The sequence below is a fragment of the Wasmannia auropunctata genome, unplaced genomic scaffold (assembly GCF_000956235.1).
Source record: "Wasmannia auropunctata unplaced genomic scaffold, wasmannia.A_1.0 LD336106.1, whole genome shotgun sequence".
In the NCBI taxonomy this organism is placed as follows: domain Eukaryota; kingdom Metazoa; phylum Arthropoda; class Insecta; order Hymenoptera; family Formicidae; genus Wasmannia; species Wasmannia auropunctata.
In genome coordinates this window covers 5,986,246-5,999,293 of record NW_012026784.1, presented here as the reverse complement: position 1 = coordinate 5,999,293, position 13,048 = coordinate 5,986,246, and the positions used below count along the sequence as shown (strand labels likewise).

General features: G+C 47.0%; 1 protein-coding gene across 1 annotated transcript in view; it reads right to left on the bottom strand.

Moving 5' to 3' along the window:
- Positions 1-13,048, bottom strand: part of LOC105456877 (fasciclin-1) — a 230,846-nt gene that overhangs the window by 26,114 nt on the left and 191,684 nt on the right. The gene's annotated exons all lie outside the window — the stretch shown is intronic.

The window sequence follows — 13,048 nt, the reverse complement described above, 5'->3', positions numbered from 1 at the left end:
AAATCCAATAGGGAAAATTTCGAGACGGACGTATCTAAGGTGGTTTTATCGCTCAACGCCAACTCGATAGTGTGACGTTGTCACATAAACGTCACACAATCGCATATATATAGTCTATGCGAATTATAATAAATAATATAGTCTATGTTTTTACTGAATTACTGGTCACATGGAGGGACTAACTTTTGACTGGCTCTTGCGCGATAAAACCACCTTAAACTCGAACCGATAATTTATTCCGAGTCTCTTCAATAATCGCGACGTAACACGCGACCGTCGGAATTGGACAACGTTTGGTCGATCGCCCTTTGGACAAATGAGTTTTATTAATAGCACACACACACTCTCTGTAGCGTCGAGTGATGCGCCGATGTTAACTTATTATTGAACACGGACTAGTAGCCAATTAACCGGCAACGTGCAAATTTCCCCATGCATATACGACGTGCAAATATTTACCACACAATTTCTCTCGGTTACACGGCCGCAAGTACCGGCGTAATTTTGGGGTAAACGCGCCGCGCGCGACCAGGTCGTCAGACATTGTCGTTACCGTATTGCTCGGCAACGATTATGTCATACGATTTAGTCCGAAGCGCGGACACGATAAACTCGTCGCTAATTAGCCGATTGTCCGGGCTTAATTACACCGGTACGATACACCGTCGCATATTTCCACAGTCTGCGCGAGAGATTCCTGCGATTTCAGCCGCCGGCTCGACAAAAGCGCAACGCAATAAACGGGAAACAGAAGAAGAAAAAATGGGCCAAATTCCTGTGTGACGACACAGGAATTTCACGTCCCGTAAAACTGTATATCAATTAAATCGATCCCGGCGGTGAGATCGCGAGAAGATCCGGACGCAATCGCGTGAATCTGTGGAATGCGAGATATGAGTATATAGGGAGAGCAGTACCGATGGCAGTATATACTGTAAAGGTGCGATCTCTGCAGATGTTTGAGTACCAATCGTAAGGCATATCTTCAGATGTTTTACGGCTCTCATAAAATCATATCGCGCGCAGGTTTGCGCAGTCTGCTGCAGTGATAATAAAATACAAATGAGGTTTATATATCGAGTACGAAAAGGCGAACGGGGCTGGTTTTGCTTCATCGCCGACGGAATGAGCGTCGTGTGCATACGCGATTGCTCACAAACGACAAGTGATTCCTGTTGTGAAAAATTTTCGAAAAATTCTAAATCCTTATTATATTTAAACGCTTTTTTCTAATAGAACATTTTATGATTATTAATGCGGCCGATGAATATGCGAAATGCGTTTCGAGAGAACGAGAATCGGGCAGCCCATCAGCTGACGTCGACGGCGCGGAATTACATGTCGATTTCTAATTTCTGCCGAAGACAGAATTCACGCCGGCCGTCACGCCGCGCTGCCGCTGCGCCGTACCAGCACACGCGAAATTTCCGCTCGAATGAGAGAGAGAGAACGGCTATCTATTTTGGTCGCGACGAACCGATAATTAATTACGACACGAGGACCCGGAAAACGCGAAAATGTCAACTCGGGTCGGTCGGTCGGTCGGCTGGCGCGCCCGCGATTGTCATAGCCCGCGCGCATAGTAGACACGTTCTCTTGGCGGCGCCGCATCTCGCGTGTCAGATGCACCGTGCGCTGCATATAATATGCGCGCACCGGGATATGTCCCGGTTTAACTTTTCAAGGGAATTACGCGTGAAACGCGCCACGGCGACGTGGTGCGTTATCCCATTTGAAATGCGAGAAGGTTCCGGGATGCGTCTCGCTACTCGGTGATTCTTCTCTGTACGGTGTGTTTAAATCCACAGACCTGGTAATGCAGGACTGAGGTAAGGTTTCGAGGACTCGAGTTTCGAACACGCCCGAGACCGGCGAATTTCTTATTATTCCTCGAGAAAAAAAATTATGCCGACCTTCGACAAGGATTTTCGTCACTTGCAATTAGGTAATGACTTTCAAAGTGATTTTTGTCGAATAAAATTTTCGATTTCTGTGTGCGCGCGTTATCACACGCGACGTGTCTCATTTCCATTCGGAAACGTTATTTTCTATGCCAATGAGCGGTCAATTAGCGGACAATTCGCAAATGTCGATTTTCGCTTCTAGCATCGATCGCCCAGCATTTCTCTCGCGTTTGGCTTTTAGCCTCTCCCGTCCCCGTCCTCCCCTGTTGTGAAATGGCGCGGACATAGGCACGTGCGCGATACATTCCGACCGACGTAATTCGATTTCCGAGCGCGGTCGGATTAAACAATAATACGTTAAAGGATCGCTTGTACCGAGGGCGCGCGTTGTATCGAGCACGCGAGGATTTTTACGTTATTTTTTTTTTTATTTGCCGATCTCTCATCGGAGACGGTCACGTTGAAAGTAGAGAATCGATGGCCCTTGTTGACCGCGTCAAAATACCATTCCGAAATTTCGGACAAATATTTTGCCATTTTTTCCGGGAGGTGGGGGGAGAGGTAAAAAAAACCGTGAAACATTCTCGACACGCTGCACGTTGAAATCAATATTTTCTTCGTACTCGCGATATAACATGATTTTTGTTCACTTTGTGTCAACAGATTTTTTGTTACATGTTTGCGCGCAGTAACGGTTATCTAAAAAGTTAGCTGTAACGTGATAAAACCTCCACCGCGGTGTCGATTATTCGATTCTTTTTTTCGGCGCTATACGATGCGCCGTCGCGATTAGCTGGTGAAAACACGTAATCGTGAATTTCGGGGGCGATCTCTCGAGTGCGTCGAATGTGTACAGATGTAGCACGTGGGGAGCGGGTATATACGAGTAGCGAATGCTTAAAAAAATACGGCGGGCACTTAATCGTACGTGCGATGGCACGCGCATTTTAATCTGCATGCCGATATACGAGGCCGAATCGAGTAATAACTGCGCGACTGGCGAGGATCGTTTATGCTCACACCTGACTGTCATCAAACCCGCGCGATCAATTTTCCATTACTTTCCCTCTCGTCAATAAACGCTTTGTGGTCCATTTCGACGATCGCCGCTTCATTCGCGAAAATCTCTCGCGCCGCGCGGCGCGAGATGTATTGCCCGGATTTTTTTTTTATTACGCTCGCACTCACACGCACGCGCGCGCGAGCACAGGAAGCATTTTATGAGCGTATTAATTTCTTTTTATCGCATTGACGAAATATGCGACCTATTGCGTGCTCTTGCGCGCATTGACGTCCGCGCGGGCATTTATTATGCCTCAATTCCACGGGGAATCGTAATTTTACTCGCGAGAACAGAGAATAAACGCTCGCAAATTTTATTATGGCTAATTATCTGCCTCTCGCGGTGAATTAGAAAAAGTCATTCCGCGACTTTACAAAAACCGCGCGCGCATGAGAAAACCTCGAATAATTTCGCGTTGGGTTTTTACGATCTTAAACAGTGGACGTCGCAAATAAAACTAGTTCCCGTTTTACCGTATCATTATTTTAATGTCTCGTGTTCAATGTTACGCGCGTTTATTTGCCACTCTTATTACCGCGCACGAAGCGCAAACATTCGCAATTTTCTTTTGTAGAAAATTATGTATACACGCCTCTCCGCGCCACACCGCGCGCCCGCGCGCGGAGATTAGGGAAATAATCCTCTGCGATTCAAAAGAGCCGTTCCGTCGCGCGGAATAATTTCACGTTATCACGCGTGCGTTACTCGATCTCAGATGGAGGATATGAAATTGCACGGAGGATTATACCGAGAGAGCGAGTACACGTCCGTTCAGCGAATTTTCTGCGCGATCGTGCTGAGACTGCGAGTCCCCGGGTGAATTTATACGTGGGTGAGTGACCCCCTCGAAGCGGTCGCGCGCGCGGCGCGCTTGCGATTCCGCGTATATACGTTTCGTGTCTCCCGCGGTGTGTCGATTCTTTATTATTCACGGGAACGGAGAAACTCCGCGACTTCCTTGGCAAATTTTGCGGACGGGAAATCCGACAGCTGCGCGACCTACTTTCGCGGCGGAGTCATCGACAATATGACGAGCCGGCGGGCGGTGCGACGCGGCGTGGCGCAACGCGGCGCGTTGGCGGGCCGCGAGGGCGTCGCCGGAATGAGACACTTAACGGAATGCGATGCCGGGCATAACGAATCGATAATCGCCCCCACCGCCGGGCTATACAGCACCGCGACGCGGACCTCTCGCGATTGTCACGACGGAATATTTCCGCGAACGCGGAATGCGGGCGATCGGATGTTCATCGCGCAGGAACATTGATTATTCTCCGGCGATTGTCGAGGATCCGGGGAAATTCACGAGTTTGGGAACGTGACCGTTCGCGGAGTTCTCTCGCGATATTCTCCGAATTCTATTAGATATATGAAAAAATCAGCGGTTTTTCAGTTAGGATTGCATTTTTCCCCCTTCGAATTTTCACAGTTCGAGCATTTCAGGTCGAGCTTACCGCGTAATCAGATTCTTCTCGCGCGCCGACTTCTGTCATTACGTTTACGAATTGGTATCTCAGCTTTAAGAAAATAATTTTCCACTGCGGATTTTTCCCCACGCGTAGGGAAGATAACTTTCCCTCTTGCCGAATGAAAACTTCTTCCGACGCGAACTCCGCGCGGATTTCGATTCTACCTCATTCTTAATTTCCCACTCGCCCTTTCTGCCGTCGACGACGACGTTTAAAGCACGTTACCGCGTAGCTTTTGCTCAATGGTTACGCTCGCTTGCTGCAAACTAAACTGATCCCCGTGCGCTAACTGTGTGCGCAACCACGGAAGCGCAATAATTCAATGAGCAAGTACGGGTACCTGAGTCCCCGTCGTGAGCAAGTAGGCCGTTTTGAAGTGACTCGTTGTACCGGAAGGCCATAATGAAACCGCCCGCACATACTCCGCCGCGGCGGTGAAATCTTTAACCGCCGAATTAACGCGCAATGCGCACATGCGCTACGACGCGACACAAGGTAGCCTCTATGAGACTTCCTCCCTGGGAAGTGGATGAGGAAAGAGCGGCTCTGGTAATCGATGTTGACCTTTTCTACGTTTTTTTTTACTTTTCAAGTTTCGTGGTATTTAATAGGACCTTAATAACATTTTTTATTATACTTATAACGTTATCTTTGAAATTTTGAATTTTTGGAATCACTCTCAACTCTCAAAAATGTATTATTTGCGAATATTGAAGTGTCAAAATTGTATAAAATTTTTGAATTCGAGCTCTAAATATTTATAAAATTTTCAAAGTGAATCCATCGTACGTCGATAGAATTTTAAAAAAATTCGATATAGTTCCCGAACGATCATAGACGTATTCTCGTTTTTCTGAAATGTTTGGATATTCGGATATCCTGAATATGCGGAGAAGATGTGGCCCCCCGGCGCGACGATTTTTCGACAAATAGTAGCTCGAGCACTTTCGCGAGCGAGATCGATACGGGCGTCTCGCTTCGTTTCAATTTCTCCACGGAAAGAATTTTACTCTCCCGCACGGAGGGAATTGATAACGCGGCTGGAAGATTATGGTGACGGCGTAAGAGGTGCAAAGGCGATCGGCTCGGAGGGGAGAAGTGGAGAGGCCGCGGCAAGATCTCAGGCGGGACTACGGTCGAGGCGGGAATCGAAGCGGTTCGGATGTCCCGGATGCCGTGAAACTCGAATTGTTCTGCATAATTTCCGATTAGTGTCTCGTCCCGAGGAATTACAGTTACTAAAGCTCCTCCACCCTCCCGCCCGGAATTTCGCCGACTGCCTCTCTCGCCACTCTCTCGCGAGCGCCTACGCTGCCGGAGCTTTCCGCGGCGTCGTTCGCATTCTCCTAAAGGAGAATTCCGTTCCGGCGCGAATCCTTAAAGGCTCTCTCGCTCTCCTCCTCGAACGGCGCCGGTAATCTCAAAGTGTTTAGCGAGCTTTTCGCCATGCGTTTACAACGCGATTCCCTTTGTTTAGCTCCACAAGAGAAATGAAATTATTCGTAACGTCGAAGTTCCGTGATCTTAGCGATCTAGCGATCCCGGAGAACAGAACGCTCTCGGGTCGCGAGCTGAAAGCTCGCAGGAGGCGTCTCGCGAAGTCATTTTTCTATATGCAATTATTACGAGTATTTAGATTCACCGGTGTTGATACAGTTAATAGCAGACGCACACAATAAAATGTTGTCTACGATGTAATACAGTCTTAATATAGTTCAATATTTTCACAACAGAATTAATTAAAATGTATAGTATTGCCTTCAGACGTATCCGCTACTTTTTCTGTTCCAAAAATCCAAAAGGGATTTAAATCTTAAGTCGCGAAATCGTTTTATGCAAGTACAAAAAGATTCTTCTTTCTTTTTTTTTAGAGGAAGAGTGTCCGAACACCCAGTAGGATCGAACGATCTGAAAGTTTCCGTAATCATTCCATGTACCGGTCGCATTTTTTCCACGTATTCCATAAGTATACCGGATAGAAAGGCAGACAGAGAGAAAGAAAGAGGAAGAGAGAGAGAGAGAGAGCTGCTTAGCGCGCACTCGAATGGTTAAAGTTGTATCTCCGCCTAGCGAAAGCTTTTGGCCTCGTCCTCGGGGGAGAGCCGCGGCGACCGCGAACACGTCCGACAACGTAAAACTTTCCGACACCTCGTGGCGCGTTTTTCCCCTCCTTTCCCCTTCCCGTTCAGAGTACGGCTTCCCTCTTTCTCTTTTTCGGAAAACGCGGAGGAGAGCTTAAAGATTTAACGCCGAGAGGGGGGGAGGGGGGAGAGGAAAAAGTTGCCGGCCGAAGCGCGATCGTGCAGCACGCCGCTCATAAACGGCGACCAACTTCGCCGGGCGCCGTTTTCCGCGCGCGCGAGACGACGCTTTTTTTTCCACGAGACGGGACTTCCGCTGATTTTCCTTTTTCCGCGCGGAAGAGGAGAGAACTTCGCGGAGTCACAAGCGAGTCGGGCGAGAGCGACTCGACGGCTCTCTTACTTTCGCGTCACCGCACGTCCCGAACGATCACCGGGGACGTTTGTATTATTGCGATAGACGTTTCGCGCGCGGCGGAAACGGCACCGCGAGGACGAGCGCGTTCTCGTCTGTGTCTCGCAGTCCAAAGAAACGTTCGGCCAAGATTTATAAACGTCCGACAGAAAAATTCGCCTTTCTTTTCGACGAACATTCCGGCTGCTATATACGACAGCTGAAATGTCTCGCTTTTGTTTTCGCTATATTTGTCATTTTTACGACTACACTTTTTGGAGTAAGATATTTCTTGTCACTCGATCTCATCTTTAATTCGTCTCGACTTTCTTAAAAATTGAAGCTCTTTATATTTAAATCAATTCGCTCTCTCGATGCAGACTGAGACCTGAAATCTGCATCTTAAAAATGCCTTACGATCGGTACTTACTGTGTCAACTAACGTTGCTCAATAATTCGAAATGTACATGCAAGGCGATCGATACCTCATTGTCTTAATATAGCGATATGAATAAAACAGACCCGCTGTTTGCAGACTGTAAGTTTAAAATTCTTTTTTTAGGGCCCCGAGGAAGATCAGTAAACTCTCGCAGGGTTCATTATTTATAGGAAATACAGTGAAAGGGAGAACGTTCGCGTGAGAATTGGCTAAAAATAAATTCATAATTAAAAGGCTATCGAGTTACGGAACTTCTCTGATGCCTGAAGGTCTCGAGGTTCGGCGCGAGGGAGAGAAGGTATAGACTATAGATAGATAAACCTGGTCTGGTGTATTTATAATATTTGCTATATGGATAATCGATGTGTTCCCGAGGCGAAATAAACTCGGCTCTTTGTTACGGCGCGGCGCGGCGGTTTCGATCACCTTGCGTGTACGTGTATGCACAAATACATACGCGCGAAAGAGCGTGTAACTTTCGGGGGTGACGTGAACAATGCAAGAAGAGGGGCGGAGGGGCTGTTGGGAGTGTAGAATGAGGGTTGGGGGGAGGGGCTACTCGCAACTCGGCAAAGTACAAGGAGCGAATAGACTCAGAGGTTCTATGAGCATAAGATGCTTGCCAAAGTAGCAAGGTGAGCAAGTGCTCGGCTGTGTGGATACAGGCGAGAGAAGGAGTCGCAACGAGATTCAAAGCGCGAGATAACGCCAGAGTGGAGCACCTCGAATTCTCGATGTGGCGGGGTATACGTGTAATATGCGTGTATTGGTGGATATATATGTAATATATGCTCTTATGTATATCCATTATATACAGATGTACTGTTGTATGTGACAATCGGTGTGTCATTATCGCTATGAGCGGAAGCGCGGAACGGAAGGGCGGACGGCCGGCTCCGTCTCGCGAGCGAAATATAAAGTGGATGGATAAATGAGATAATAGAATATTCGTGTCGCGACTGATGTCGCGTGAAAATTAAACGTTATTCGTATAGCTGTTAAAATCCTGTCAATCAAGCATATCCCGCGCGTACGGTAAAACTATCGTAAATAGTGTCACGCAAATTTGTTTAAAATAATCTCATTCGCGATTGTTTGACTATTCCGTTTTGTTCCGTTACTAAAATTTAATTAACTAAATTTATATGTATATATTTTTTTTAATTAGCCACATGCGCCCTAGAGATTCAAGTGCCACGCGACCGTTCCTCCGTTCCTGCTTCCGGCGATGATGTAATGACTGGGACATTGAAGATTGTGCGAATTTCAGTTTGATTCAGTTCTCGGACGGATGAAATCATGTCAAGGAAAGTTGAGAGAGAGAAGCTACTCGGTGGTTCCGGTGGTTCTGGATCGCTTCCAGTGGCCCGAAAAACCGGAAAAACTGAATAGCTTCTTTTTGAAAACGTCCTAGACAGGACGCACAGAACTCTGATTCGACGTCCCGTCGGTATGTAACGGGTACAATTATGTTTAATTATGACCCAGCACGTGTGTGAGACGTGTTGTTCCCCTTTCGCAGAGAAGTGTGTAAATCATAAGGCAAGAGAGCACAGTCAAAGATCAAAGACAGGGCAGGGGGAGAGTCTGCGGGAAGAGGCGGCGAGAGGTCTGCAAGTGTTGAGACACATACACGAGGCGCGCGGTGCAGTGATATGGCAGAACATGGAATTCTGTGCTCTCCTACACACCAATCGCAGCACTTTGTCTTTGCTGTCTTTCATTTATCGAGTTTTCCTGCCTGTCTCGTTCTCAGTGTCTATGCGAGTGAACCTGCAAGTAAGTGATTAGTACTTCGCGCAACTATACGCCGACCGCCGATGACGAGCCGCGCGCGGGGAGTCCTTTGATTATACTCCGACGATCGACGCGCGCTAACTCATTTAACAAGCACGGTGTCTGTTGCAATCTAAGAATCCGATAATTACACGCCCCAGAGAAACCGAGGATCTTCCGGAAGAAGCCTCGGAAATTACTCGAGGTATTTATTTTATTTCGTTCGTTCCTTCGAGGCTCTAGAATTTAAGAAGTCACGGTAATTATGGATTTCCAATACATTTTAACGATTAACGTTTACGCGCCTTAACACCTAGAAATATTACATTCGTCTTTGTCATCTTAATCGTTTCACATTTGGGCGACGGTCATCGGCGATCGGGACGTCTTTCGAGCACAAATATACAACATACAACATATGGGGCTCCTTGGATCAAAGGTCGCGCCCATGAGTCCGACGACTATAAATGCGTCGGATACAATCGGTCGGGACGTTTCCCGCCAGGGAAAAGTCCCGTCGCCTTTGATCCAAGCTGCGAGCCGAGAGGGTCTTGGTGCAGACAGTAGGCGAGATGTGCCGAGGATCATTGCTGAAAAACAGTCGATATCGCATGTGACAACAGCTGTCACGTGAACATTCCATTCCTGTCCTGTGTACAAAACGTTCCTATATATATATACGTATATCTATATATTTATATATATAATACATATGTGACACATACATAGAGGGTGTACACTGGATGGTCCGCGCGATCACGTCATTTCTATTTTCAAGCAGTTTGCGGCTTCGTTATTTCCAGGAGTGGAAAAAATATTTGATAAACAGGAGAATCGCGTTAGAATTATCAAGCCCCGCACGAAGATGCGAAAAATGTATTTTCAGTCGCGTGCATGTCGAATCGTACGATCTATCTCGGTCCTCCTCAGATTTCTCTATTATCCTCTGCGCGAAGCCGTAATTATGCCGTGAACGAGCCCTCGCTCGCTCGCTCGCGCGCGCCACCCTGTGTACACGCACATAGATAATGTGGCACGTATTGCAAGAGGCGAGGCCGCGGGATGGATGCGCTTGTTTGTACGTAGAACGGAGTCGTGTGTTCCGATCGTTCATGTAGAGGTAGTACGTGTGACAGTATATATCGTGGAGTGAAATAATATGTTTCAGCGACGTTTTTCTCGATTTTCCCGCCGAGAAGTGGAACAGATTTGTCCGATGACGGTGAATGAGAAGCGTCTCGAGGGAGAGCTCCGGTGAGCGCGTCGACGCGTTTCCATCGGAGAAGACGGAGCCGCATCGACAGCGTCTTTTGCACCGTGGGAACGGTGTTAACTAAAAACCGAGCGTGTAGATACTATTATGCGATCTTGCCTATTGCATTCAGATTTCATTGTAATATTATTGAATCCGCACTTCTGAAATGTTTACGCGATACAGAGTCTTTAATCGCTCATTTATATAAAGTATTTATGAATTTAAAAAATTCCAACGATCTATTAATCGTAAATCAATAAGACGTCTAGACGTCAAACTGATTTAACATTTAAAGTTGAAGACTTGGGTTCATCCAAGCGTTTGAAGATTCGCGAGCTTATGATAATACGAATGGCTAATAATAAATACAGACGGCTAAATTTTAATTAACATCGTTCCCTTATAATGCCATCGAGACGCCGTAATATTAAGTAAATATCGGATAAACTGTCTGTTGACGAGAAGGCATTCTTGTGAGGAGTGATACTGTGACCTAGTTGTAGTTGTAGTAGTTGTGCTTGACGGGTGCCACCTGCACGAGTAATGAAATTGTTAGTGTCTTAAATAAAGTAGCTCGAAACTAATTGGCTCGTTATTCTTGCACCTGTGATTAACAGGTTTCCTGCCATCCGAGCGATGACGCTGTTATCGAGAGAGTAGAGAGTAAATGCGCTTAAGTATATCAAGTATATAAGTTATAATTCTGTACGTGTGTTGCAGGGACGAGTGTGTTTCCTGTAAATGACGGTGTTTTTTTTTATCGGCTCGTGTCGCTGTTCAATATAAAAAAAATGGTTAACAGAATATATTATGTAAGAGATCACCTCTCCGTCGAGGGATATCCGATACATTGTGTAACGGCAGCCTCATCAAAAGACGCATTATTGTACGCATTCGACTGAACAAAACTCTGTCTCGTTTCATTATTCGTGAGCGATTTTATATTAATGCCCTTATGTTTTTCTTGCGGCTGCATTTCGCTTATATCAATACAAAATATTAGGTACGCGAGTAAATTTTATTTTAATTTTATTTTATTTTCAACGACTCATCTTTTATAGCTATTCAAAGATGAAGTATCCAAGAATTTCAACTTCAATAACTTTTTGAGCTCCAAGCATCGTGGAAAGCCTTTCTCTAGGATGTAATACGAGCCGAGAGTTTCTCAAAATTGACTCGTAATACATTAAATTCTAACGTGCCGAGGCCCAGAAGCTTGAATTACAACGCAGGAGGCTCTGCGCGCGTATAATCGAAACGTAACATTATTACGAGCTATTTCGGGGGCACGTGCAAGTTCCGCGTGCTAAAACGCCTGTGAATCCGCCGAGATTAGAATCATTACGATACACGACGGGCGACGCAGCAGCGCCCGGGTCGGATAGAATCTTTACGATCGCCATAAAGCGTGCGTTCTCCATCTCGTTTCCGCTTGCGATTCTCGGCTTCACAGGAGTGCACACACATCGTCGATTATCTCGCTGCGAGGGCGCCGATGCTCTCGCCCGCGCGGTACAAATTGCGGATGCCTCTTCACACGTCTTTAACCGGTTTAGCATTACGACGATCAGTAGCGGCGATCAGTAGCTCCCTGTCGTAATGTCGTTATACAACTTGTTGTGAATCTAATATCTCTGCTTGGAAGCTCGATGTTACGAAGAAGTTAAAGAGGGATGAAAAATATCGTCCGACTTTATTTCTGTTCCGATAAACTTCACAAGACTTTTCTGCCGGCTGAAGCTACAAGATAAATTATTTTTCCCTGATCCAAATTGAGATACTCCACATTCTCTGAGCGCGATACGAGGGTGAGATGATCGGGGGGCGGCTCTTTGACCGGGAACGTCGCGAATTCGCTACAGGGCGCGTTCTTAGTGGCTCGCAATTGCCTCTCCGTTCAGAGCTCTCATGTCGTCCGTGGTTAAGTAAACGCGTTACGGTGGTGCGTACTCGGAATGTGCGTGTGTGTGTACTCGATGGTGCTCGACGACGCAAGCGGTTACAACGGAAGCGATTACGCGAGAGCTGGAGGGCGACGGAGACGGCGCGTTATCCCTACGGTCCACGTATACAATGTCGAGGGGACCGGGAGACGTGCGGATCCTTTGAGGTCGGCGTTACAGATTCCGCGAAACACGTCACGTCGGGATATACGTATCGAGACTGCGAATACTAATGTCCCTCTAATGCATCGCGCGGCCTGAATTCGTAATAGACGCCAGGCGTCGCGTCGCGTCGCGTCGGCGAGAGATGAAGCACCCGCGCAGAAATTTCCACGGATTCGAGGATGTGTGGGTCGGTGTGTGTATGCGTCTTCGCCTCTCGGCGCCGCGATTTATCGCTAGTGTGTGCACATCGTGCAGCATGCACTGCGAGAGACCTGCATTCTCGCGCGGTAACGCGTGTCCCGTTCTTTGTTTCCGAGGGATGCGTGCGCGGATTATTATCTCGGCTCTTCGCTGCTTACACGGAATATCTAAAGAGACATTTAAACAGGGAGGGAGAAAGGTACGCAAAAAAAATAATTGCTTGCTTTCCGTTCGCTCATCTTGGAATCGTGCGCGGCGCGCAAGATGTAAGCGAGTTTGGCGAATATGGTATCTCTTGTCGAAAATTGGATACGTCTCCGTTGTATCAACATTTAATCGTGCGCCTTATGTTTTCTCA